The sequence below is a fragment of the Microcebus murinus genome, chromosome 16 (genome assembly GCF_040939455.1).
Source record: "Microcebus murinus isolate Inina chromosome 16, M.murinus_Inina_mat1.0, whole genome shotgun sequence".
Lineage (NCBI taxonomy): Eukaryota > Metazoa > Chordata > Mammalia > Primates > Cheirogaleidae > Microcebus > Microcebus murinus.
Window position 1 is genome coordinate 19,330,462 of NC_134119.1, and position 25,223 is coordinate 19,355,684.

The 25,223-nt window shown below is 41.3% G+C and overlaps 1 long non-coding RNA gene across 1 annotated transcript in view; it reads left to right on the plus strand.

The window, feature by feature from the left end:
- LOC142876864 (uncharacterized) overlaps positions 1–25,223 on the plus strand; it is a 43,752-nt gene that overhangs the window by 16,774 nt on the left and 1,755 nt on the right. The window contains exon 2 of the long non-coding RNA XR_012923700.1: positions 19,262–19,343. This is a non-coding gene — a long non-coding RNA (uncharacterized LOC142876864). The remainder of the gene's footprint in view (positions 1–19,261; positions 19,344–25,223) is intronic.

Here is a 25,223-nt window from a genome sequence, read left to right on the forward strand (position 1 = left end):
TGACACTATTGAGTCTCAGATTTCCAACTCTATAAAATGGAGACAATAAATTTCAAAGGGATACAGTGAGGTTACAGAGCAGAAAAATAGTTGGTATGGGAGGCAAGACAGCATGAAATGGTTTAGAATCAACTGGATGGGTCGAGCCGCGGCTCCCCATCCCTAGTGGGCCGTGTGACCTCAGACAGGTTATCTAACTTCGAGTCTAGTTTCCTCTAGTGTAAGATGAGACACTTACTGTCCATACTTCACAGAATTGTCAAAAGTTAGGCAATTTTGCAGGTTTTATAATAAGATGTGTGCCCGATAAAGATCAGTTCCCTTTGGCCACATTTTCCAACTGAATTTTCTGGAATATACGTGAGATGTCAACGAGCACCCCATCTGGCATTTTTTGAGCTCAGTCCCCTCACTCTGCCTTCTCTCTTCTTATGCTATGGCTGGCTCTGTCCTCACTATTCACCTGGTGACCGCCACCTTTTCCTTGATAAATTACCAATTTTGATAAGTTATATAGTTTATTCTTTGCACGTTTCCTCTGGCACCCAACACTGCAGGGGGTGCGGGTGCCTGACATCTATTCCCCAGCCCTGCATTTGCTTCCCTGCAAGTGCAAGTGAAAACCATGGCGTAGTTCGTTTTTCCCATGCTTATTGCAAGCTTTTCCATATAATTTGATCTTGTAAAAGATAAAACACACACACACACATACACACACACACACATACACACACATCTTTACATCCCCAGGCATTTTGTGTCCTTATCTAAAATTAGCACCGTTGCTGCTATGCTATTTTAGGAAATGCAGGGCGTCCCTCACTCTAGCTCTACCAGCTTAGCCAGCTGAGGAGCCGTGTGCAATATGGACTATGTCAGTTCAGCACCAAATCCTGAAACCACCAAGCTGCTCCTTCTGCTCCAGTTTACCAACATAGTTAGCAAATGTGTAAGATTAGGTGGGTACAAGAGCCAATACAAAAGATAAACATCACATAGGTGTGAAGATGTAAGTGAGAGAACTAAAACCCCAGAAAGATGACGTCCTGGGTCTGGTTCCCTGGAAGCACAGCCTGAGACGGGGATTCCTGGCAAGGGAAGGGGTGCTTTCAGGAGGGTCCCCTCAGAAAGTGAGAAAAGAAGAATAGAGCAGGGAAAGAAGACAAGCAAGTATGGAGCTTCAGGTGAAATCTAGTTCAGCCTGGTCCCATGGGAGTTCTAAAGTAGGAATGGCACCAGCATCCTCCTGTCATTGCCCAAAAGCTACCTAAAAGAAAGGACATGACCTGTAAGAATTTCTAGATGGTGTAGCAGCTCCCAGAAGCCTAAAGCAGTTTCTCAAGGAGAAAGGGGGCAGCTGAGAGCCAACAGCAGCCAACACACCACAGCTGGAAACTAGGGCACCACCCAGGTTAAGGAATTTATTAAGGGGCACCAAACCTGGTGGGAAAAATAACAGAAACATCAGAGCAATGCAAAAAAAAAAAAAAAATTGCTGTGGAATGCTTAGGATTCGGGGATCATATCTTACACATTTGTTAAATTCTCCAGCACTAATATTGAGATAAATTCATTGATGTGTTCAAGGACACAAAACATAAAAAAACACAAGTTTGTATTTTCTGACACCACATCCCAGGAGATATCCATCTTTTGTCTCCCCCCAAATCTTCCTTTTTCCTGGGAAAAAAGTGCTCACTAAATGATTGGTGCTCACTAAATGATTAAATCAAAATTTCTTTGGGATAACGTGAGCTGGAAAAAATAGTTATTAATCTCCAAGTGGGGACATCTGAGTTCATAGCACATGGAGATTTTGATTTCCATACAAATGGCAAATTATACCTAATGAATGGGTGGGATCTTTCTTGTTTTACCTTCCTACCCTTTAGCAGCATATAAACTATATGGTAAGGAAGAAAGGCATTGGACTTGGTGTAAAAAAGAGGAAACGCTAATCTCATTTGGTCACCTATTAGTTTTATCTCAGCAGATTGATCTCAAATAAACAGATCTCAGTTAATTCAATTCCAGGATGGAAACTGTAATAACTGTGCCATCTAACTCATGGTGTTCTTATAAGACTCAAAAGAGCTAATGCATTGAAAACGAAGCCTGTGTCTTTTGAATGCAAGTGACAGACCCCCGCAACTCCAAGGGCTTAGGGGAAAAATTGACTATATAGAGACACCCTAAGAATGTTATGTAGAACATGGGATCAGCTGGCCTCCTGGGCTGGCACCACCCACATACAAGCCATTAGGATTCCCTTCTCTCTCTTCAACATCATTTTCATGGACTGGAGTGTTTTCTTATGAGACTGGAAATATGACAGAGAAGAGCTTTGAATTTTATCACCTGAGAGGGAAGAACCTTCTTCCCTTGGTTCTCACTAGAAAAAAATTGCTGACTGGGACTCTCTTTTTATTGCATAAATTATAAACCCTGGGAAGAGGTGTCAGTAGGACACAGTGTTAGCAGCTACTCTACGACTTTCATCTGTCAGGAAGAAATCGTTTCCCAAAAGGAGGCCTGGTCCCAGGAGAAAGGAAGATTTGGGGGAGAAAAAAGATAGATTTCCCCTGGGATGTGGTGTCAGAAAATATAAATTTGTGTCTTTTTTATGTTTTGTGTCCTTGAGCACATCAATGAATTTATCTCAACATCTTATTCATCCTTAAAATGGGAATACTAATATATATTTCACCAGGACATTTGAGGATTAAAGTAGATAATTTATGGGTACAGATGCTTTGTAAAATGTAATGTTCTTTTAAAATTATAAAAAGATGTTATTATGAATGATTGTACATTAAATACAGAGCACTTCCTGGGCATATGTACATTTTAGATTCGTTTGTAAAATGGAAAACAAAAATAAAAGTTAATGGCTGCCTTCTCAAAGCTTGCAGCCAAATCCACCACACCACAAAAAAATTAAAACATGTGCTCCAAGGAAACAGCTTTGGCTGAAGGTGGCACCATCTTCAATCAGTTGCTTCTTTAGAATAGTTGTTCTCTGTAGGGAGTGACACAAGGTACTGTTTAGAGAGGTGTCAGTTATGTAGAGTTTTCTCTTTTCATTCTCAGAAATCGAAAGTGATCCCCACATAAAGCATTTGCAGCTGTGTTGGGAAATGAGCTAGTCACGCCTCGGCAATTTATGGCCAATTTTCCATTAATAAGAGAGAATGGAGTGCGGTTCAATCACTTTACAATCCAAACACTTGTTCTTAAGAATGGGGGAGAGAGAGTACAATAGTTTTGTTCTGTTTCTAAAAGAGCATTAATTCAATATTGTGTATCTCTGAAGAAAAACATTTAGATGGCTCTAAGTGGTAGGAAGGTAAGTTATACAGGAAAATACTCAGAAAGCAAGGCATTAGAGATACCACCTGCCATGCATTAGAAATACCACCTGGGGTCTACATGCAAGAGACAGGCCGGAAAGCCAGGATCACAGTTCAGGTAAGAGAAAGGATGAGGAGAAAAAGAAAGACAGAGTGGGAAGTGAGACTGGGAGTTTCAGGGAATAAGTCCAAGACAGGGGTCTCAGTTCAGTGGTGAATTCTAATAGCAGGGACCTGGAACCACAGGTAAATTGAAGGTCTAGGTGAAGCAGAGCTAGCAATCAGGATAAGAAACAGAAATCAGACCACAAAAGGTACCAAAGACCCATGATGGCCAGTTTGTAAAATTTAAGGCAAATGGAGAGTTAAAGAGGTGAACTAGGGAAGGAGAATGAAGACAAGATATCAGTCTAACTCTGGTCCCAGCCAGAAGCTTGTAGCACATATCTTCCTAGGGCTTGCAAAGAGGAAGGCAAAAAGTTGATTTCAGGGAAGGACCATGTGCGTAAATAGAAGGATGAAAATTGCCTAACAGTCCGAAGAGGGAGAGGCCAAATTAGATTTCCAAAAACAGTGGAAGGTTTGTTATGTATTTTCCATTTAATCCACTCACCAGGACAATTCTCTCAGTTCCCTCTATACAACAGAGTGATTGGTGCTTGTCTTAATTTAGGTGCCCTCAAAAGAAGACCTAGGCTCAAGGATTGGGGGATAAGTTGTTTATTTGGGAGGTGATACCAAGAAGACCCATAAGAATGGGGAAGGGAACTGAGAAAGGGGCTATTAGCAGGTGGCCACTGTGGGTATCTTGGGGACTGAGTAGAATCTATTTTAGAACCATCCTACTAAAGCACAAGAAAGCTGGAGTATTTATCAATCCATGCCCATCCTTCATGAACCTCATTCATTAAGGGTTGCTCCTGGGGCTGCTGGCTCCCCAGCAATTCCTGACTTCCCTCAGGTAGAGAGACATGGGCATTTGAGGGAGGAGGACACCAAGGCTGCAGGTGACATCCAAAGTGAGCCTAGGAGCCAATGCAGGGCACAGTCAGCCCCTGCTGCAGTGCCCCAAACATCAGCATCCCTCGGTCAAAGCTTCTCTCTAGTAAACCAACACACCTCTATTCTGCTCGATAATGGGAATACTTACCAAGAGTCAGTTAGGTTTATTACCAAATGTGTTAGAATTAGAATTGTTACATAAGTAAGTAAGCAAATTAATGAATCAATGAACATGAAGAAAAAGATATTTGAGTGAAAAATAAGTTGAATGGTTTGATGAAATTGAGCCAATAAAAATGGTTTGTTGAATGAGGTGTGGCTGAGAAAACTGTAAAGGTGTTGGAGAGAAATGGTTAACAATCGAGGATGATGATTCAATCAGATTGCTTTGCAAGTCACTTTAATTCTTGCTGCAATGTAAAGAAACTGAAGTTGGAAATCTTAGGGGATGCATTAAGTGTGTGATATATTGAGAGAGACAACACATGAGCCCAATTAAGAGACCCAGAGTCAGAGAAAAGACCTTAGCTTTACATCAAAGATTGGCAAATGAACACCAATTGACATGTTTTAAGTTAAAATAAAAATGTTTAAGGCATGTATGAATCATTTTTTATGAGCCCTTACTTCAAATGATTTTTTTTCAGTTAATCAACCAGCCACTAGCCTTGCATGTGTTACATGAAACATGCTTCAACTCCATCCTGAGGAAAATACTCCAAGACTATAGCACGATTCCTCATGTAAAGTTGGCTGCCTGGAGTGTTTAATTTTAAGCTTCCCAGGAAAATCGAAGTACAAAGGAAAAAGCACTTCCTCAGCAACTTGGAAATTGGGCTTAAGGGTCAAAAAGGTGAAGATTTCATGCCGGGTACTATTTTAGACCCATCACAAAGAACTATGGGAGAAGGCTAACAAAATTAAATGAAGATTTAGGGAGGAAAACATTCAAGCTTAACTGCTGCACCTCAGTTAAGCCCTGCACAGTTGCGTGGAGCACAGCAATACAGCTTCAAAGATTAAAAAAGGAAAGAACTGAAAAACAAACTCTAATTTTCAGAATAAGAAAGGTGTCAAATTCTTAGGGGCATAAGATTGCAGAAGCTTAAAGTCCAGAGACTGTCTGGAGTCCCATCTTCTTGTCATTTAATGCCAAAGTCAGTTTATTTAATGCTCTGGCTACTTGGACACTTGTCACTTTACAGAGAGAGTCAGCATGCGGCTCTTCAGGTCGGCAAGATTCAGAATCACTAAGGTTGGGTACCAGGCTTTGTAGATCAGAAGATTGTTCTTATATCATATTTGTATCCACTGGCTTACTGTGGATAAATTCTTATTTCCCTGGAAGTGTTCCAGCAACATCAAAGTAAGCCTAACATATTTTTTTTTTTCTTTTTGGTAATGACTCAACTTTTCAAAACAACAAGGTAACCATATTTCAGCCTCTCTTTCCTCCAGAACGAACACAAGTCATCCATTGTGTGATTACATGAAATTATAAGTTAACACTATGTGATATTTCTGAGCCTGTGTGCATTAAGAAGAACGTTTCCAGTCAAGTTGAAAAGATTATTTATTTTATTTATACCTCATTTTGTTCCAGAAATAATTGAAGCCAAACTATAAAGCAACATAAAGTGCAGCAAGAGAACAGAAACATCTGTGATTTCTTTTCTCAAAAATATCAAAGAACTTACAGGATTGGGGTTTAAATATCAATTAACCTTCTTTTAACCAGAAAATTGAAACACAACTTCTTTTTTTTCCTTTTAGTGGTGTAGCCTGTCCCCACACCTCCCCATGCTGTGAGGCCCCCCACCAAGGTGCAGATAGAAGCTCCCCAAGCTGGCTGACAGTCTGCCCTTTTCGCACCCCACCCACGTGTCCATCAGGACTGCAAGGGTACTCCCAGCCTGCATGTCCAAACTTCTTTCCTCTCTGTCCCCAAAAGCTGCCCCTGGGCCACCCCTCAGCCCTAGGGTGCTCTCCCACACAGAGAGTCTGCATTCAGAGGATAGACGCGATCTGCTCAGGTTTGTCTAGGGAGAGGATTCTGGAGTCCTGGTGTGGGTGGCAGAATAAGGACCTCCCAAAGATGACCACACCCTAATCCTCCAAACCTGTGCATATGTTATGTTACATGATAAGGGGGAATTGAGGTTGCTGATAGAATTAGGGTTGCTAATAAACTGACCTTAAAATAAAGAGAATATCCTGAATTCTCCTGGTGGGGCAGTATAATCTCAAGAGTCTTTAAAAGTGCAAGAGGGGGGCAGAAGAGTAAGAGTTAGATTGACGGGATGGGAGGAAGCCTTGGTGGCCATTGCTGGCTTTGAAGGTGGAGGGAGAAGCCAGCAGCAATGCAAGGGGATCTCTAGATGCTGGAAAAGTGAGAAAACAGATTCTCTCTTGGAGCTTCAAAAAGGAACCCAGACCTACCAACACCTTGATTTTAGTTCAATGAGACACATTTTAGACTTCTGACACCAAGAACTATAAGATAATACATTTGTGCTATTTTAAGCTCCCATGTTTATGGCAATTTGTCACAGCAGCAATGGGAAACTTATACATCTGGGTGCCTGCTGTCTGGTCTCACAGGGGGTGTGCAGGCTCTGGGTGAAAACATCCCTTTGCCCTGTAGACATCTTGTCCCGGAAGGAAGGATGTGGCAGAAGTGAGCTGCTGTGTGTGTGTGTGTGGGGTGGGGTGGGGGGGGGGGAGTGGTCTCCAGAGTGCAAGTGCCTGCATGTGTTGGTCTAAAGGAGGTGGGTACTGCTACAGGCAACAGGAAAAAAAAATGCTGCAAGAAAGGAAAAAAGCCTTACTAGACATGTTAAAAAGGAAGGCCCAGTTCTGCCCAGCAATTTGGAGGGACTAGGTAAGCCAATTTGCTGGAAGGGAACAAGCCCTCCTGCCCTACCCCTTTTCAGCCCAGTGTGACTTCTGCTTATTCTGCTTTGCATAATAGAAGGAGCATGAGGAATAGTGATTCTGACAGAGATGGGTGAGACCAGAGCTGGGCCAGGAGAGGAAGTAAAGACTGGGCCAGGGAAGTGGTGGAAAGAATACTCCTCATGACTCCCAAACCTGGTTAAATTATACTCACTAAATACTTTCTCTGAAAACTGGTGGAGGAATGGAGTTCTCTGCCTGCAGAGGTGTGAGGTTAGAGCGGATGCTAGAGAAAATCATCCAAACCCCCAAGGAGCAAGGTTCTTGGTCTCCTAGCTCTTGGACTCAGCTGCTGATGGTGCAGAGCTGAGTCCCTCTCTGAGAAGTGCCCATCCAGGGGACAGGCTGCAGCCAATGAATGCCACATGAGGGTACAAAGACCTGACTCTGTGCCCCAGTTTGAGATAGCTCTGTGGGGCTACCCCAGTTCCAGAGCACCCCTTAGGCTCAGCTGAGGCTTCTGTGGCAACTGCATTGTCACCCAAATTCTCTCTTGGCCCCATCCTCCCTCTTTCACTCCCCACAGGGGATTCCCAAAGAACTTCCCATAAGAATTCCTGTACAGAAGTCTGAGTCTCAAAGTGGGCTTCCTGTGATAACTGATCTACAGCAGGGGTGAAATCAGCAAAATAACCTCAAAGACCATGAAATCAGATGATGTTGGGGGAGAATGGTCATCAAAGAGAGGTTTGGAGTGCAACCAACTGTGGGATCATAGTGATTTAGATCCTTGAGGGTCAGAACATCCTCAGGACTGTCAGCAGGAGTCACACATGCTTTAGATGCAAGTGTCTTCTCAAGGCCCACGAGGCTGAGGAGAAAAGGGAATAAAAGAATCACCCATCTTCATCCTTGGGTCACCCAATCATTTCCAGGGCTTCTGCATTTTTGTGTGTTTGCCTAATAAGCTGCCTTATCAACTTTAATTAAAAAGCAAAATGGCTAGAAACTAGAAGACAGGAACAGATATGCTTAAAGAGACAGGGGAGTTTCAGTGTATAGGCAACTTTTAATCCATTGGAAGAATATTGTCCATATTTTAAATAGCTCAATTTTAGATATGAATCAATATGTGAATAAATAATTTTATTGTTTTCATTCCCAACAGTGCTCCTAACAGAAACATCAAGAGTATAGCAGTTATAATAAACTCAAATTTAGACTTTTTCACAGCTAGAAGTACTCTAGAAGTATCTACAGAATTGGAGAAGCATGATTTAGGACAGATAGTGATGAAATCATTAGTCAGTGGTTTTCAAAGTCTGGTCCCTACCAACAATATCCACATCACCTAAGAACTTGTAAACATGTTAGAAATTTAGAATTTCAGGTCCGATTCCAGCCCTACTAAATCAGAAACTCTCAGGTGAGACACAGCAGTCTGTTTAATAAGCTCTCTAAGGGATCCTAATGTAGGCTAACATTTGGGCACCACTGGTCTAGAAGAATAGTCCTCTCCTGAGATTTATGAACTAGTAGAGGTGGGGGAGGGGAGGACGAGACGGCAGAGTTGGGTATGTGACCTCATGTCCCCTACAGTTTTCAAGGGAGTTGATCAAAAGCTCTTATTAGATTATCAAAAGAGTTTGCGATTTGGAAAAAGGAAAAAAAAATAGCAATAGTAACAACAACAATAACAAAGACATGACCCTTCTAAACAATCAGAAGCCTCCCTTTGTCTCAATGCCCCAGTGGTTATGATGTGGTTTGTAAGGACAGATAGATTTCTGTCACTTGGAGCAATTTTTTTCATTAAAGTCACCAATTAATGGCTTCCTGCATCCTGTAAGTGGAAGACCAGTGATAGAGTGGTCTCCGCTTTTTTGGTCTGCCTGATCCCTTCTAATAGGACCAACTCCAAGTTCTGGGACTGGCCCACCCTCTGCTCTGTAAAATACATCACTATATTCTACCTTTCTGGCCACAGGAATAAACTGGTGATTTCCAGAAACAGCACTCTATCAGTTTGGTCAAATGGGTTGACCAAGGAATTTCACTTGACCAAAAATGGACCAAAGGAGTCCTTTCTTGAAATTTTATATGCATACTTAGAGATAAGAAGTTTCCTCTTTTCTCTGAAGTTACTGAGCTGAGTTTATGTGAACCTGTACCTGTGTGTGATGCACTTGTAATGCAATTGCATGAAGGAAACCATATGTATTAGGAGATAATAAAGCTACTGAAAATCACAAGACAAAGAGACAGAGATTGCTAGTGGACACATTCCCATCTATGGAGTATTTGTGTGTGTGTGTGTGTGTGTGTGTGTGTGTTGTAGGGTTCTACGAGTTGGCAAATGCACACAGTTGTGTATCCACCACCACCATCTGAATATAGAATTGCTCCATCACTCCAAAAAATTCCCACACCCTCCTCTGTAGTAAACCTCTCCCTAGGTCTAGTAGCCATTCATCTGTTTTCTGTCTCTGTGGTTTGCCCTTTGTGAAAGTGTCATGCCAATAAAATCAGATAGTATGTGGGATTTGGAGTCTCATTTCTTTTACTTAGTACAACGCACTTGAGATTCATCCAGGTATGGTGTGTATCAGTAGTTTATTCCTTTCTTTTGCTGAATAGTATTCCATTATACACATAGGTGTATAAAAATTGGTTTGTTCGTTCCCCTACTGAATACCATTTGGTTTGTTTCCAGTTGGGAGTAATTATGAGTAAAAGCTACAATAAACATGTGCATACATAGATTTTCATCTCATTTGGGTAAATACCTAGGAGTTAGATTGAATCATACAGTTTTATAAGAAACTACCAAACTCTTTTCCAAAGTAACTCTACCATTGTGCATTGCTACCAGCAATGCTTGAGAGTTCATACCCATTCACCTAGGAGTTCTTAAGGCCATCCAACCCCCTGATTTCCCAGTTGAGTAAACTAATAAATTCCTAATTTAAGTTCAGTTTCTATTATTTCCAGCCAAAAAAGTCTTGACTAATATAAGAAATTGTAATTAACACAGCTCACAAACCCTGTATAATTTATTCTTTCTCTGTATTTACTCTATCATCCCTAGGGATACTTGTTGGGTATCTACATAGAAGATGCTACTTTCTAGGAACCATAACAAAATATATATTTTTTAAGTTTTTATTTTTCCTCAAGGGACTCTAGAATTTGTTGCTATCATTAGCCATGGAAGATTTAAGACAAAGTCTCTCCTAGTAGCGAGGTGAAATATCCCAGTATCTCCTGTATCTCCCTTTATCTAATTTTCACAATAAGAGCTAGCCTTCTCTTATGACTCTGAGGAGGAAATATAATACATAACCATCCCTCAAAGATGCATTATTAATGTTCACTTTGGGTGATGGGGATCATTTCCATGGTTATATTAAAACCTGATATGTCATATATATATATATACATATATAAAGTGACAATAATCTTTGGGAACATTAGAGATTTTTAGCAGAAAGATGTTTTAGCCAAGATCAGTACAATCACCTCAATGAGATGAATCACCATTTGCTGCTAAGCAGGCTTTTTGACAAAGAGTTACTTTCCTAGGAAATCTGAAGTTGAATATCACCTTCCTAGAAACTATTTCCTAGTAAGATACCCAAAAGTCAGGCACCCCTGAATTAGTCCCCCTTGCCCATAGGCAAAACTGAGCAAAAAGTATGTCTATCTGAGACCTTAAGCCAGGGAATTTGTTGGCAGCAGACCCAAGAGAACACCATTGTAACAACTTCTCGGTTGTATCACACTTGATACAAGGCTCCTAGATAATGCATTAGGAAGTACCCCTGACCATTTTTAGGAGATACAATGTCCAGTTGCTTCTGACTCTCCCCTGCACCTTCAGCAGACACAGAGGAAAACAGACTGGCTTGTCTCCCTCTACGTCCTGTTCTCCAGGACAGCCTACAGGACCTTCATCCAGGGCTATGAGTAGGCTCTGTCAAAAATTTGGTTTGGAAGATTCCCTTTGTATAAAATCCTATTTTAAAGTCTGTCCAGATTTTAGGTTAATTAGGAGTATTTTAAAAAGTGCACTGCATATTAACAAAATCACTGAACTATTTCCTCTCTACTGAAAACCAACACTGTTCAGTGTTTGTACTTCACTTACTGCCCAAATAGAAACAGAGGGATGGACCTGGTCATTACTCAATGTCCATTCCAGTGACATTAATCTCTGGAAATGAAGACAAAGTGAAAATAACCAAGAGTGTTTAGTCTGGTCTGGTTACAATGTAACAGAGAAAATTGTCCACTTCACATAAACCTATGAAATAATGAACAACAGAGTTGAAATTAGAAAGGCTTTCTGAAGGCCAACAAACATATGAAGAAATGCTCAACATCTCTAATCATCAGGGAAATGCAAATCAAAACCACAATGAGATATCACTTAACCCCAGTGAGAATGGCCTTTATCAAAAAATCTCCAAACAATAAATGCTGGCGTGGTTGCGGAGAGAGAGGAACACTCCTACACTGCTGGTGGGACTGCAAACTAGTTCAACCTCTGTGGAAAGCAATATGGAGATACCTTAAAGCGATCCAAGTGAATCTACCATTTGATCCAGCAATCCCATTGCTGGGCATCTACCCAAATGATCCAGTGACACTCTACAAAAAAGACACCTGCACTCGAATGTTTATAGCAGCACAATTCATAATTGCAAGGCTGTGGAAACAGCCCAGGTGCCCATCAATCAAAGAATGGATTAATAAAATGTGGTATATGTACACCATGGAGTACTATTCAGCTCTAAGAAACAATGGTGATATAGCACACCTTATATTTTCCTGGTTAGAGCTGGAACCCATACTACTAAGTGAAGTATCCCAAGAATGGAAAAACAAGCACCAGATATATTCTCCAGCAAACTGGTATTAACTGAGTAGCACCTAAGTAGACACATAGGTGCTACAGTAATAGGGTATTAGGCAGGTGGGAGGGGGGCGGGGGGCGGGTATATACATACATAGTGAGTGAGATGTGCACCATCTGGGGGATGGTCATGATGGAGACTCAGACTTTTGGGGGGAGGGGGGAAATGGGCATTTATTGAAACCTTAAAATCTGTACCCCCATAATATGCCAAAATAAAAAAAAAAAAAAACAAACAAAAAAATAAATAAATATTTAAAATTTTTAAGAAAAAAAAAAAAAAAAAAAAAAGAAAGGCTTTCTGAGAAGATTAACAAGTGATCTTAACTTTGAGAGAATTAAAAAAAAAAAGGAATTGATATATACATATGTGTGTGTGTGTGTGTGTGTATCTCCTTACTTTTCTTAATCACTACATTACTGACATAGTGTGGATATTTGTGCTCGCCAAATTTCATGTTGAAATTTGATCCCCAAAATTGGAGGTGGGGCCTAGTAGGAGATGTTTGGGTCATGGGGGCAGATCCCTTATGCACTACTTCCTGCAGTGAGAGAGTTCTACAAATTTCTGCAAGATGTGAATGTTTAAAAAGAATCTGGCACCTCCTTTCTCTCTCTCTTGCTCCCTCTCTTGCCATGTGACATGCTGGCTCCCCTTCCCCTTCTGCCATGATTGGACACTCCCTGAGTCTCTCACCAGGAGCAGGTGCTGGTGCCATGATTCTTATACAGCCTGCAAAACTGTGAGCCAAATAAACCTCTTTTCTTTATAAATTACCCAGCCTCAGGTATTCCTCTATAGAAACAAAAAGCAGACTAAGACAACTACACAAGAGCTTTCTGTTGTGGCCAATAGGGAAGAATTTACGGCACAAACAGCTAGTACTGATCATACCAAGAGCTACTACCAAGGAAAGGCTATGTAGGACAAGATAAGGAGAAGCATGCTGGTGGAGACACAGGAAGAATAGATTGAGATGAGAATTTGGGATCATCGAAGTTGCTAGATGATGTGTAACACTTACTTCCCCCTCTGAGGCCCTAAAAAGAACAGTGTTTAAACCCAGGGAAAGGGCAGGCAATTTTCCCCCACAAAGGCAATTTACAACTGTCTTTTTCTTCCTCTGGCTGGCAAGTACCTAATGAACCTTTACATATGCAGCATCTCTCTCCTACCAGAATAGAGGTGCTCACCTGCTTTAATAGATACGCAAAAAGAAGAAGACCTCTCTATCTCTCAGGTTATACCTCTCAGGCTTAACAATGTTTCAAGAAGCCAATGATATTATCACCATACCAATATTGCAGTGGTGACTATACACTCAGGATTGTATTAGGCAGTATAAGGGGGTAACAGTTAGGTGGTACATAGTGCCTAATGTCAATAAATTTAAAGTCTGCTACAATCAAGTTAAGGAGAAAAAAGTTAAACTTTTATGGCTAGATGATATTTGGAAATATTAACTTATACTTTTCTCTCACTTTTCTCTGCTCTTCCCTTATCCCATTCATGTATTCATTTGAAGATATTCCTAACTGAATATGCTTGGAGATATTCATTTATGGTTTTCTCTGTGTTATTTTTCCCCTTTCTTTATCCCATTCAAGTACCTCCAAAATGAGATAAAGAAAGAGTTATGGCCAGTCCAAGATCATGTTACCAAGTTGATTCCCACTGGGACAAGGAAGAGGAGTATTTATTTATCCTCCACTTTCGTTGACTCTGTGTGTGGGGGGGGGGGGAGCTGTCTTACATGAGAAATACACGCATGTGACTTTTGTCTCCAAAGACCTAAATCTACTGAGGGGAAGGGGTATTAAAAGAATACCCCTTCCCCTCTGAAGAAGCAGGAAGGCTTCCCTTCCATATGAAGTAAATAAAATATACTCTCTAAGCTTTGGAGGGGAAGAGAGAGAGGTGTATTGAACATAGGAATGTCTGGCAGCTAAAGTCTTCATTAGATTGAGGCAGTGGGAGACAGAGCTTATCAGGATGAGTAGAGAGTATTCTAGCCAGATGTTTCTACAGCAACTTTGAAGCCAGAGCTTCAAAAATGTTGGGTTTTCCACAATGAGATATCACCTAACCCCAGTGAGACTGGCCTCTATCAAGAAGTCCCAAAACAACAAATGCTGGTGAGGATGTGGAGAGACAGGAACACTCTCACACTGCTGGTGGGACTGCAAATTAGTGCAACCTCTGTGGAAAATAATTTGAAGATACCTCAAAGACCTAAAAATAGAAATACCATTCGATCTAGCAGTAGCACTACTAGGCATCTACCAAAAGAACAAAAGACATTCTATAATAAAGACATCTGCACCCGAATATTTGTGGCAGCACAATTCACTATTGCAAGGATGTGGAAACAACCCAAGTGCCCATCAATTCATGAGTGGATTATTAAAATTTGGTATATGTATACAATGGAATATTACTCAGTTATAAGAAAGGACAGAGATCTAGCACCTCTTATATTTTCCTGGATAGATCTTGAGCCCATTATCTGAAGTGAGGTATCACAAGATTGGAAGAATGAGCTCCACATGTACTCGCCATCAAGTTGGCACTAACTGATTAACACTATGGTGCTCACACAGTAGTAATATTCTTCAGAGATTAAGGGGGCTGAAGGGGTAAACTCACAACTGATAGACATGGTGAGCATTATAGAGGGGAAGGGCATGCCTCTAAGCCTTGCTTGGGTGAGGCAAAGACATAAAATATAACCAAAATGTTTGTAACCGCATAATATCCTGAAATAGAAATAACAAAAAAATAAAAGAAGAAAAAAATTTGGGTTTTCAAAGAAATAAGGAGAAGTGGGGAACCAGGCTAATATTTACTCCCCCTTCTGGTCTGAAGGTACAAACATCTTCACCTTACCTGGCTATATATCCTCCTGTTGCTTTCTCATCTTCCTTGTGTCACTCTTCCCTAGACCCCACTCATTTCTTGGGCTTGATTACTTTCCACGATAAACCACCTGCACTCAAGACCTTTCCTTGGGCTCTGTTTTGGAAGGGAAACCCAAACTAGGACAAGAATAATGGTGATGGTTTGAAAGCTTTCAGACCCATTTTGAAGATGTTTATTCTTGTGTAGACTTCTGCACCATGATTCATTCCTTGTTCCCACTCCACTTGGTTTCCTAAGATACTACTCAATCTGGGAAGTCCCCTCCTAGAAGTCAAACACAACTAGCTTCTCACATTTTCCATTCTTCTTGAACCTCTTTACAGTGTTTGATGGTGATAACTTGACGACTCCTTGTCAAAGCTTGGATTTTCTTTGTTCTTCAGTGTACTAGACTTACCATGTTCTTGTTCTCTCTTTCTGAACATTTGTCTCTTTTTCCTGCTCCCCTTGTCCTTATGAATGAACTCTTCACCTTCATTTCTCTCTGGGCTACCTCTATTCAGTTCAGTATCATGAAATCCAACGGTGTCTCTTTTTACGAGTGGGTTTCAAATCTGAATTTTCTTGCAAATCCTGAGGTTTCTCCTGAATTCTAATCCTCCATTTATACCCATTTGGTGAAAATGACATCCTAGATATCTTATACAAACTCAGTTTATCCAAGAATTAATCCAAAAATTCACTATAAACTGGAAATGAAAAAATGTAAAATAACAACAAAAAAATGGATGTAAGAGAGAAAAAGACAAGAATAAATGGCCCATTTAAGTGTCTAATCTTAGAAAACAACAAGAAGATAAAAGACACAAGGATAGAGTATTCCAGCTAGTAAACTGAAAGAATGATAACATTTAGGAGAAAGTTGGGGGGAGTTAGGAGAAAAACAATTTAGGATGAAAGGAGCTGAAGAGCTCTGTTTTGATCCTATCCAGTTTCTGGCCTGAGTGTTTTCCCTGCTCAGTTTTATGTGTTTCAAAAGACCTGGGGTCTTCCCCTACTTTTCTCACTGATCCTGATCAGACGTTACTTCTTTGATTTCTACTTGCTTTAGTCTCGCAGTGACTTCTTCAGGAAAATGTCACCATCTTCTAACAAAGCATTTCTTTTCTCTCCTGAAGCCAAACTGTTACCTTTTTAATTGAAACAGAAGGGAAAATGTATAATAATATAAACAATAGAATCAAAATTAAAAACAGTACCTATAAAATATTCAACAAACAAAAATAATCACCAAAATTCCCAACTGCAAACTTACAGCATTCAAATCTTCTGAAATTACTCTTTATTCTCCTGAAATGGTGTAAATGTTTACTGTATGTTATTTTAATGCTTGAGATATAAGAAAAAGACCATTCTTTAAATGGCTCTACCAGACAGTAGAAGGCTGGTGAATAGAAGCAGATCTATAAACTCATGTGAAGAAGCCAACAGCACAGAGAAGCTGTTTTATTTTGTTTTTAAGTCCTGGAAGCTTCCTTCTCTGCTTAGAGGTCTGAAAGCAGCCACTTTCCTAAGAGCCTATTTTGCTTGTGACTCACCTCTGTGCCATTAGAAGCCTGTTAATTGCTGTCTTGGTAACAAAGAAAAACAACACCATTGTGCTACTAATAAAACACCGTCTGAATTGCTTCCTTTCTGAAATGCGATGATTTTAATTGACTTTATTTTCTTCCAAAAAGAAATAGAGATGCACAATCATGGTGAGGTCTGCCCTCATTAATAGAGATGCGTCACTAATTTGAGATGAAAATTAAAGTCTCATCAATATCCATCTTGCAGCTACCCAGCCTGCATGCAACACATACAGAATTGGGTGTGTGTTTCTCTTATTCCTCTTCTTGCTCAGCTTTTCCTCCTGGGACCCAATAAAGGACTTGGGAGCAGGTAAAAAGCAGCACATTATTCTGTAGCTTTATCCTGGCTGCACTTTGGAAAACAGATTTGCAGGCTCTGAACCAACAGGCAATAAGTCACTCAGCCCATTTTCTCAGAATTACCGCAGCACGATTACTGTTTGCTTCCCAATAACTCTATAACCACGGACAGTAACAAATACGCAGACATTTTCTTCTCTGCACTCAGAAAGCTGTGCCTTCATGAATATCTCTTCCTTAGCTATTTCCTAATCCAATTTTTTCATGTCAGAGCTAGGAATTTGTGTGACAGGGTATTTGGTGCATTTCCACAAGGCAAGGCTCAGCCACAATTGTGCTGGTTCTGGGCAGCATTGGGTTATAGCTTCACCGGTTAAATCTGTGATAATTAGCTGTCTACTCATGTCTGGCAGTAATTATATTAATGAGAGCCCTAGATTATAAAAGAAGCCTGAGGGACCAGTATTAATAGTGAATATTTCATATATCCTTGTTTTGAGCTGTTGGAAGAGGTGCACGATAAAAAATTTCAGCCACTCATCCACTCAACAAATGTTTACTGTACATCAATTCTGTGTTTAGTGAGCACCCATACTATGTGGGGATATAGTTATGAACAAGATCCCCTATGCTCCTGCTCTTGTGGAAATTACATACTGGACAGAGAGTAAGATTAAAATGAATTATGCAATTAAATAGAATTCACAAAATAAGCCCAAGTAATGGTGCTATGAAGAAAATCAAAGAGGTATTATGCTAGAGAGTGATTCCAGGGAGTGGGCACAGCTGCTTAGGAGGAGGTGGCCAGGCAAGGCTGTCTGAGATAACATTCAAGCTCCTGTGGCAGTTTCAGAACATGGCCCCCAACTTCTTTGACACTCCTCCCATCAAGAGGCAATGTCTATGTCCCAGCCCTCTGAATCCGGGCTCTCTGACTGTCTGACGAATAGACTACAGCCAAAGAGAGGCTGTGCCAATTATCCAGCTCAGGCCTTCAGAAACTAACAGCCTCTACTTCCTGTCTCTAGGAGGATGTTGGCTCTCGGATAAGTTGGCCACAGTGCTGTGAGAAAGCCCAGGCAGCACGTGATGAATGCTCTACCTTACATAGGCCAGCTCCTCATTGCAATATCTGCTTCATGTCACTTCCAAAAGCGGGTATCACCTCCACTATTGTACAATAGCCTCTACCCAACCAAAAATGCCATTTATCCAGACTGCATAGAAATGTAGCTACTCAGACTTAATCCCGACCTCCAGGCTATTTGTTATATATGTGGTATCTATAAGGTCAAAGTATTTATGGTCTATAAATACATTATTCTGTGCATAGAAAAAGGGCACTGTAGCCCTGCTACTGCTGGGATGTAAGCTTTGAGCTTCAGGCAAGCAATAGGTCAGCATAAGAAATACTCTGGGATCCAGCAAGCCCTGGAGCAGCTTTCGGATGTGTGGCACCCGTTGACATCTGTGCACGTTTCCTACAATAGGTCTATGCTCGTCCCTGGGATAAGACAAAGGGAAGTCAATCCCAGGTGCTTCTCCTTGGGATGTCAGAAATTGAATGGTTTGTCAGGATTTTAAATGGTGGCTCCAAATTCCTTTCAATTCTAGGATGAGCTAATTAAGTCATTTTGCTTCATGAGCAATGAAGGGTTTAGGGTTGATTTTTCTCCTGGCAACAGTTAATTCTGGTGAAAAGACATCATGAAAATATTGATGGAGAACAGCAATATTAATACATCAGCCGTTATTTATTAGTGATGTGTTGGGTAACAAATACAACTCATAAATTTAATGAAATGCAATGTCATTAATCATTCACCATTTATAATGAAGGCCCATGGAACTTCCTTTGAACATTTTCTTCTCACAATCTGCTTATTACAAGCTTAGTGGTGGCTGCCTTTTCTTTCCTGTGACAAATCCCCTTTCCTTCTTTACTTCCTAATTACTAATCCTCCTTTACAATTCTAAGGAAAGTAACTGCTCTCTCTGTCTGTTGCTATGGCTTCCCAGCCTAAAGCAAGTTCTCCCCTGCTTTTCGCTGAGAGGAACCCAATGGTTCTTTTTCCTCAGGCAGCCACATGTACAACCCGCAAAGGACAAATCCTAAATGGTCTAAGCCAATCAAAGAACCCTGTCAGTTTTGCCTGTGATTTGTCTAGAAGTAGATAATGTAACTACTTCTGGGCAGCAAAATGGAAGGGGAATTCTGCTGGGGCACTTGAGTAAGATTTTCCACCCTGAAGAGTAGAAACCAAGAAAAGAAAACCTTGTTGATGCCCCCTTGCTTCTCATCCAGGGCACTGTCATGTGATGTTTGGATGGTGAAGCAGCCATCTTGGAAACATGAGGACAGATGTCTCTCATTCTGAAGATGACAGGTGAGCAAAAAAGGAAAGTGCTGAGTTTTTGATGCTGTCTTGAGTTGCCCAACCAAGCCTGAGACTGCCTGACAACAAGATTCTTAAGTGACTAATAATTTCTTCATGGATTTAATCCGTGTTTATTTAGACATTTGGATGGATGAGTTTTTATTTAACCAATTCAAAGAGAGAAGGAAAGATCAGAAGCATTCCTGTAACCGGTGGGACCCAGGGCAGGGTAGGAATGGTGACCCACATACCATATATTAAGTATCTGAAAGTTACAAATTAAGTCACACACTGCTAAATTAAATGTGTCCTCAAACTTTGGAAAATAGTATGCCATCATAACAACCTGAAAAGTCAAATTGCAGATTTGAATGTTTGGACTCCTTTTGTAGCATCACATTGAAACGTGGTATGCAAGGAGATTCTACCACAGTCCCTGACACGTGGCTTGGCCCTCTTCCCTTGCCATTCCTCAGCTCTGTCCTACCTGTAAGGTGACTTGACAGACACAGTCAGATATTTTAGCCTGCAAATTCAAGTTTCACTCAACTCTCGCATGCCTTCAACAGCCACACCCAGCTACCCCTTAGACACCACAGTGGGTATAGCTTTGGGAGGATGGTCTTGGGGAGGAGTCATAACATGGGCTGTGAAAGCAAATCATGGCAGTTTAGAAGAAATTTCAGAGCCCCAGGCACCTGAAGAATAGTCTGGACAAATAATCTTGGAACTTTGGAATGTAGCAGAAGTGAGGACCGCCAAAGCATGTGGTTTAGAGCAGGGGCCCCTCTGGACTGGATCTAAGGTGGTCCTGAGATACTTCACTTAGTGGTATGGGTTCCAGCTCTATCCAGAAAAATACAAGAGGTGCTATATCACCATTGTTTCTTAGAGCTGAATAGTACTCCATGGTATACATATACCACATTTTATTAATCCACTCATGAATTGATGGGCACTTGGGTGGGGGGAGAGGGGCCAAGGGCATTATTTGAATCCTTAAAATGTGTACCCCCATAATATTCTGAAGTAAAATAAATAAATAAATAAATAAATAAAGTGGTCCTGAGGAGAAACTTTTTAAGGGAAGGTGTTAACCCAAACATCACAGAGAGGTGGACTGAAATGTCAAAGCCCAATCTGTATGATGGTTCTCAGAAGCACTGAAAATAACTCTTCCCTTGTTCACTTTATTTTATTTGTAGGATCAGAACGTCAGTGTTTTTTAGCAAGTGACAAGCAGTTGTTTTTAGCTATAAATCCACAGAGATGGATTTTTCACGCAGCTAGTGAAGCTTAAGCTCCAAGGCCTCCCACTTGCACAGGTTCTCAGGAAAAGCCTCAACAATATGTTCGCAGGATGCTGAGGGCTGCCTACCATCCTGTGAACATGAGGACAGACATCACCATACACTGGAGATGGCAGAATGTATTTTTGTAATATGTGTAAAGGTAAGATATTTTTTTCATTCTTAAACTTGAAAAGCTCTGCCTGCCCCCCAACCCTAAAAATGTAAAATGGTACAACCACTGTACTAAACAGTTTGGCAGCTCCCTAAAAAGTTAAACATAGAAAGAATCACAGAATTGCAAAGATGAGGAAACAACCCAAGTGCCCATCAATTCAGGAGTGGATTAACAGAATGTGGTATATGTGTAGCATGGCGTACTACTCAGCCATAAAAAATAGTGAAGTAGCTATTGTGTTATCTTAGATGGAGCTGGAGCCCATTCTTCTAAGGGAAGTATCACAAGAATGGAAAAACAAACACCACATGTACTCACCATCAAATTGGTACTAATCAATCAACACTAATATGCACATATGAGAAGTAATATTTATAGGGTGCCAGGCAGGGTGGGAGGAGGAGGAGGGGATGGGTAAATTCACACCTAACAGATGTGATGTGTGCTGTCTGGGGGATGGGCATGCTTGTATCTCCGACTTGGGCAGTGCAAAGGCAATTTATGTAACCAAAGAGTTAATACCTACATAATACTCTGAAATAAAAATAAATAAATAAATAAATAAAAATCCCTCCAGTGCTGTAATGCCAAAAAAAAAATCACCATGTGATCCAGCAATTCCATTCCTAGATATATATCCCAAAGAGTTGACAAGAGGGACTCAAACAAATGCTTCTACATCAATGTTCATAGCAGCATTATTCACAATAGTTACATGGTGAAAATAACCCAAGTATCCATCAAGGGATACATGGATAGATAAAATGTGGTGTATACATACAATGGAATGTTATTCAGCCTTTAAAAGGAATGAAATTCTGATGCAAGACACAACACGGATGAAACTTGAAAACATTATGCTAAGTTAAGCTTGACAGAAAAGGGCAAATAGTCCATGATTCTTCTTATACGAGATGCCTAGATTAGGCAAACAATTCATAGGAACAGAAAATAGATGACAGGTCACCAGGGGCTAAGGGATTGTAGAATGGGCAGTTATTGCTAATGGCTATAGAGTTTCTGTTTCGGGTAATAAAAAAGTTCTGGAAATAGATAAGAGGTGACAGACAACATTGTGATGTATTCTTACACTGAATTATATAATTAAAATGGTTAAAATGGCAAATTCTGTATTATGTATATTTTACCATAATGGAGCCCCCCAAATCTTCTCAGCTTTGGGTCCCACAAGACTGGGCTTTTCCTTGGTTGCCACTCATTCAATCCTATCACACATTCGTTGAATATTCAGGAAGTACAAAGCACCACAGGCGTTCAAAGGCACAGCCACCATCATGCTCCTCACTTCTCCCCAAAGGGTGTTGTGAAAGTGAGATTTGTCAATCTGTTTTAGTGAGTTGGACATGACATTTGACCTCAAAGAGTTTTTGCTCTATGTCAACGGGCAATCTGCACAAGAATAACCCTGAGCGAAGCCATACAGGAGATGTAATAATCGAATGTGCATATGGCGCTTAGCAAGGGCCTGACATGAATTAGACACCACAAATATAGCTTCACCGTGTCCCACAATATCACCAGCCCCACCCCTCCTCCCACGCCCTGGAAGGTTTATAACTTTTCACATCTGTAGTTAAGTATTGTGCTGATTATATGCTCAGTGTTTGAGGAAATACCAAAGAAGGAAACTGTCATTTCCTATCCCCTAAAAGTGCTAGAATGGAAAGAGCACAGCCTTAGGAGTCAGTCAGTCTTAGGTCTATTTTAGGCTGTGCTTCCCCAGAAGATTCTTCAAGGCAAGGTAAGAGAGGTTTCTTGGCAGATGATGCTAGGAAACACCCCTGGGGAATAGGGCAGTGAGAGTGGAGGGGCAAGAGGCCAATGCAGGGTGAGTTATGAGCAGGTCGCCACCCTGGCCCTGGGAATAGCACCCTCATGACTTCTGGGAGACCCTGTGGAACACATTAGCATGGCCCTACCTGCAAGGTGTATTTATCCCCAGTTCCCATTGTTTGAAGGTTGCTCCTAAAGGTGTTAGCTTCCCAGCACTCCCAACTTCCTCACCTTCTAGGCCAAGAGAAAGCCCTCAGGTGGAGAAGAATAGGTGTCTGCAGACTGACGCCATCAGCATACGCTGCCATGGTGAGGGCCACAGGGATCTAGAGGGAACCCACTGGTGTCTGCCTCCACCTCCAACTTGGATAACCTTGGACATCATTTTTTTTTAATTCTCTGTATTAGTTTCTTAGTGGCTTATAACTACAGAGGTTTGTTTATCTCACAGTTCTAGAGCTAAAGGTCAAAAATCAAATTTCCAGCAGGGCCAGGCTCCCTCTAAGGTCTGTTCCTAGCTTCTAACAGTGGCCGTCCATCCTGCATTCCTTGGCTTGTAGATGCATCACTGCAATCTCTGCGTCTGTCATCACATGGCATTGTCCTTGTGTGTCTCTGCCTTTGCATGGCATTTTCCTCTTCACATAAAAACACCAGGCCTAATGTACTAGGGCCCACCCTTCTTAACTCATTTTAACTTGATCACCTCTGCAAAGACCTTATTTCCAAATAATTCATAGGTACCAGGGGTTAAGTACATATCATTCAACATATCAGTTTAGGAGACACAATTCAATCCATAACAATTTTTTTTGTTAATTTTATTTTATTTTATCATATTATGGGGGTACAAATACTGTTAGGGTTACATATATTGCCCCTGCCATTCCTCCCTCCATCCCCTGCCTTACCAAAACATCAAGTGTGTCCTACCCCAGGTGGTGCGCATCGCACCTATTTTTTTTTTTTTTTTTTTTTTGAGATAGAGTCTCACTTTGTTGCCTAGGCTAGAGTGAGTGCCGTGGTGTCAGCCTAGCTCACAGCAACCTCAAACTCCTGGGCTCGAGCGATCCTTCTGCCTCAGCCTCCCGAGTAGCTGGGACTACAGGCATGCGCCACCATGCCCGGCTAATTTTTTGTATATATATTTTTAGTTGGTCAATTAATTTATTTCTATTTTTGGTAGAGACGGGGTCTCGCTCAGGCTGGTTTCGAACTCCTGACCTTGAGCAATCCGCCCGCCTCGGCCTCCCAAAGTGCTAGGATTACAGGCGTGAGCCACCGCGCCCGGCCCGCACCTATTTTGTAAGTATAAATTCTCCCCCTCCCCTGACCTCCCATCTGCCTACCACCTCATAAAAGCTGGTTTGTTTTTTTTCTTTTTTTGACCTTTGGGTTGCATTATATATCTTTGCCTTCTCCTAGGAAGGATTAGAGGTATTCCCTCCCCCCCACACACACACTATGTTCGCCACAACCCTAAGATGTGTATCTCCCCCTCCCCCAAACCCTAGTGGGCACTATCACCATTTGAGCACCATAGATTTAATCAGTCAGTACCAATTTGATGGCGAGTAGATGTGGAGCCCGTTTTCCAGATCTTGTGTCACCTCACTTTGGATAACAGGCTTAAGCTTAATGCAGGATAGCATAAACGGTGCTAGCTCAAGTGGATAATTAAAATTTGGTATATGCTCACAATGGAATACTACCCATAACAACTTCTTTGGTATTAATTTTTTATTTGAAAAGTGAGAATTATCATTTGTATTCTATAGGTTTGTTTTGAGTGAGGAAAAAAATCCTGAATTGCATAAAATATCACTGAGCAATCTGTGAGGATCATATGCAGCCTGCTTTGTGATAAACCCAGAGAACTTTGAAATAAACTTTGAAATGAACAGAGAGTAGAAATACAAAAAATCATTTTTTTAAAAAAGGCCTAATGGATAACCCAATTGAAGTATTCACCTCTCTAAAGAATGTCTTGATTGGAAATGGTTTGTTCAGTCCTGGGAAGAAGGGTCGCAAAGGCAGACCCTGAAGACTGGCCTGTCCCCATCCTGATGGATGCAGGAAAGAGTATGCCCTGGGCTGGCCTCCACAGGGTCTTCATTTTAAGCAGAAGCCTCTCCCTGCTGGAGCCCCGAACCCCAAAGCCTTGGCTCTGACTCCTAGGGGTGCCTGCTTTCTGCTCACCTGCTGCATCTGATTGCATTTTCACTGCTGTCTGCCTTTCCAGAGAGACTCCTCCAGCTGTTGCACGTCTCTCACCTGTTCTGTTTCTCATTACAAATGAATGCACTGACATTCTGATTTCATGCCTCAGTCCTAGCAACTTGCTTTTCCATCCCTGAGAAAGGCATCTCTTCTTTCTGGTGCTCATACTCGGACTTAGGGCATGGTGACATTGGGCAGGTAGCCTGGAGAAGAGGGTGGCCAGGCCCCTTCAAGTCAGTGTGCATCTTAGTTGCCTTGGAATGCACCTGTCTTCTCCTTAGTGTCTGTTCTGGTGCTTCTGCAACTTCCTTGTGCACTTAAATAGCCTGAAAATCTTCTTAAAAAGCAGATTCTTCTGTCACCAACTTGGTGACAAGGATCCACTTGGTATGTGGTAGGAAGGTGACA